This window comes from Myotis nattereri, assembly GCF_964212035.1.
Source record: "Myotis nattereri genome assembly, chromosome: 13".
In the NCBI taxonomy this organism is placed as follows: domain Eukaryota; kingdom Metazoa; phylum Chordata; class Mammalia; order Chiroptera; family Vespertilionidae; genus Myotis; species Myotis nattereri.
Genome location: NC_138088.1, coordinates 61,665,679 through 61,669,724, shown reverse-complemented (window position 1 = coordinate 61,669,724; position 4,046 = coordinate 61,665,679).

Below are 4,046 nucleotides of genomic sequence, written 5' to 3'. Positions count from 1 at the left end.
CACCGGCTCAGTGGTTTGCACTCGCTCCTCCTCTCATTTAACAACTCTAAGTTGGCTATGTTTCCATTAAATGTGAAATCCTCCGTGTGCTGACCGCCTTTCCCGGGCTCGGCCGTCACGCGCAGGGGTGGCTGCTGTCGGGGCATCGATGGTGGCACAGCCCCAGCGTCACAGAGTCCCCCGGACACGCCAGCGCACGCTTGGTTCCACATCAGCAGAGGAGGGGGAAGCCTCTGTATTTAATGGTGATAGGCTTCCTCCGCTTAGTGCAACAAAGCATATGCTGGCTCCGAAGGTGGGCACCGTTCATCTCTGTAGGTTTGTCGATGGTGGAAATTCTCCCAGATCCTTACAAGAATCGGCTGCCAGTGTGTGTTCATTTCTGTGTTTTCAGTAGTGTTTTAGCGAGAAGCTGGGAGAGGCTGCATCAGGGATTGCTGGTCGTGCGATGCGTTCACAGAAACCCTGGCCATGTCCTGCTTGTCTTTAAACTGAACGCTGGTCACAGACATTTTAAAAAATAAAAACCATGTGCCTGGGAGTCCAGCTGCCTCTCGAGCTCCGAGGGAAACTCCCCACTCACTCTGGGCCCTTCGTCTTTCCTGGTGGGCCCTTCTCCGCACAGGACTGTCATTGAACTGATCACACAGGACAGATGAGCAGGAAGCCGCCCATGTGCCATGACAGGTTGGGGGTGGGGCCCAGGAGTGGGGGAAGCGGAGCTGATTTGGAGGAGAAAAGACGAGGTGCACATCGTACAACCCACCAGATGGAGTCCGGTGAGGTCAGCTGTGTGGGCTGTGTAACAGGGACTCCTGGTCTCCTACCCTGGGGGAGGGGCGGCAGGGGCGGGGGCGGGAGAAGGAAGGAATAGAATAGGGTGGCCCTTGCGTAATAGTCAGGGCCCATTTCTCCCTTGTCACCAACTTGCGGCCCCTTTCTGTGCTCTCTCGTCGGCACAGTCCGCGTTCCACCAGCTGGGCTCGGGCTGATTTGGGGCTGGAACTGGGTGCTGTGGGGTTCTGGGCCGGAGGCTCTGGGCAGGGTGCTCTGATGGCACCTGGGGGTAGGGCAGATGGGGGTGTTTACAGTGAGCAACAGTGAGCACAGACCATGGGGCGCCTCGGACAGCCCCCGCCCTGGCCCGGTTCCTGGAGAATAAATGACCTACAGGGTATTAGTGAGCACCTCTCTCTCTCTCTCTCTCTCTCTCTCTCTCTCTCTCTCTCTCTCTCTCACACACACACACACACACACTTGAGCTTAAAAAGCACTATATTAAAGTTAAAACATTTCCTTACTAATGGACTGTTTAGCCTTTAATGGCCTCATATTTTCCTCTGGGAGGTTAATGAGCTGGATATACTAGTGTATATTTAAAGGAGGGAAATTGTACTCAGGCAGAGCCCAGCAGGCAGGGTGGGTGCTGGCTCCCGCCGGCTCGTGGAGAGCCCTGGGCAGTGCCCTGCGGTGGGAGGGATTCAGGGAAAGCCACTCTGTTGTGCCTGCACCCAGGGCCTCTCCCAGGTAGAGGGAGCTTTGTCAGGGGGTGAGCACGTCTGCCCTGCACCTGAGAAGAGATCCTAACAGGTGGGCCTTTGGCTCCCACCTTCAGACGATGGTCACCAGGTCGCTGTGCTGCTGCGAGCCGGCCTCCTCACCCAGCAGCCCCCGGCCGCTCGTGCTCTGTGGGCACTGGTGTCCGTAGCAGGGAGTCCTGAGGACGCTGCGGACGTCAGCTCTGACACTGGGGTTGATTCAGACGATTCTTCGCCAACGGCGTGCCGTCCCCTCGACGGTGTCGAAGGGCCGCGGGAAGTGTCCCGTCTGCCTTTGGTCCAGGGTGAGGGTCGGGCACCTGCTTGCTGACTGGGCCCTGGGCCCTGGTTGTTTGGGGGCTTTGGGTGAACACCATGGGAACCAGACTTGCTCTCTGAGGGCTATTTGTTCAACCCAATCGAGGAGCATTGCCCACACATTCAGTGAAGCGAATCCTGCTGTTCTGTCTCTCTCGTCTCTTCCGTTGGTGAAACTTTCTCACCTTATGCAGTTCCCGCAGCCCTTGTCACAATTCCCGGAGGGCTTTGAGGAGGGGAGAAAGGCTTTGGATAAAGGTTTTCTGCAGCTGGGAGGGCGAGTAGCACCCGTAGAGGGACAAACAGCTGGGACATCCTGGGACACCGCGGGCGTGGGAGGCTGAGGGAACCGAACCAACAAGCAGCCAGCCTTTTTATTGTGCAGAAGCTTTTTATTTTGATATAGTCCCATTTGCTTATTTTCTCCTTAATTGCCATTATCCTAAGAGATGTATCCATAAACATATTGCTATGAGAGATGTCTGATATTTTGCTGCCAATGGTTTCTTCTAGGATTATTATGGTTTCATGTCTTACATTTAAGTCTTCTATCCATTTTGTTTGTTTTTGTATGTGGTGTAAGTTGGTGGTCCAATTTCATTTTTTTGCATGTATCTGTCCAGTTTTCCCAACACCATTTATTGAAGAGACTGTCTTGACTCCATTGTATGCTCTTGCCTCCTTTGTCCAATATTAATTGAGCATTATGGCTTGGGTCGATTTCTGGGTTCTCTCTTCTGTTCCATTGGTCTATATGTCTGTTCTTGTGCTGGTACCAGGCTGTTTTGATTACAGTGGCTTTGTAGTATAACTTGAAATCTGGAATTGTGATTCCTCCAACTTCGTTTTTCTTTCTCAAGATTGCTGCTACTATTTGGGGTCTTTTTTTTTATTCCATATATATTTTTGGAGTATTTTTTCTAGGTCTGTGAAATATACCATTGGTATTTTAATAGGGATCTCATTGAATCTGTAGATTGCCTTGAGTAGTATGGACAGTTTAATGATGTTGATTCTACCAATCCATGAACACGGTATATTCTTCCACTTGTTTCTATCTTCCTCTATCTCTTTTTTCAATGTCCTGTAGCTTCCTGGGTACAGGCCTTTTACCTCCTTAGTTAAGTTTATTCCTAAGTAGCTTAACTTTTTGGTGCGATGGTGAATGGAGTTTTTTGTTTAGTTTCCCTTTCTGAGAGTTCGTTATTGGTGTATAAAAATGCAATAGATTTCTGGGTATTAATTTTATATCCTTCTTCATTGCAAAATTCATTTATTAAGTCTACTGGTTTTTGATGGAGTCTTTAGGGTTTTCTATGACAATAACATGTCATCTGTGAACAGTGACAGTTTTACCTCTTTTCCAATTTGGATGCCTTTTATTTCTTCGTCTTGTCTGATTGCTGTGGCTAGCACCTCTAGTATTCGGACGAACAGGATGGTGAGAGGGGGCATCCCTGTCTTGTTCCTGTTCTTATGAGAAATGGTTTTAGCTTTTGTCCGTTGAGTATGATGTTGACTGTGGGTTTGTCAGGAAAGGCATTTATTATGTTGAGGTATGACCCCTCTGTTCCCACTTTGTTGAGAGCTTTTATCGGGAAAGAGTGTTGGATATTGTCAAATGCTTTTTCTGCATCAATTGATATGATCATGTGTTTGCTATTTCTCAGTTTGTTTATGTGATGCATCACGTTTATTGATTTGTGGATATTCTACCAGCCTTGCATCCCTGGAATAAATCCCACATGGTCATGGACTACATTTGGTTCTTTCCAGGCAGTTCACGCCTCCCCATAAGAGGAAAGCCCTGCCCTGGCTGGTGTGGCTCAGTGGATAGAGCGTCAGTGTGTGGACTGAAGGGTCCCAGGTTCAATTCCAGTCAAAAACACATGCCCGGGTTGCAGGCTTGACCCCTCCCCCATGGGGGGCGTGCAGGAGGCAGCTAATCAATGATTCTCCCTAATCATTGATGTTTCTATCTCTCTCCCTCTCCCTTCCTCTCTGAAAATCAATAATAAAAAAACCAAAACTGTTCTATTTAAAAAAAAGAAAAAAAAGAGGAAAGTCCTTTTCTAGCTGACCTTTGACACGTGTAGATCTCAGGGTCAGAGGTCACAATCCCTTCCTCCCCCTGCAGAAGCCCCGCCCTCTTTTGTAACCCCTCCCACTCCTCTCCTTATCTGAGTCCAT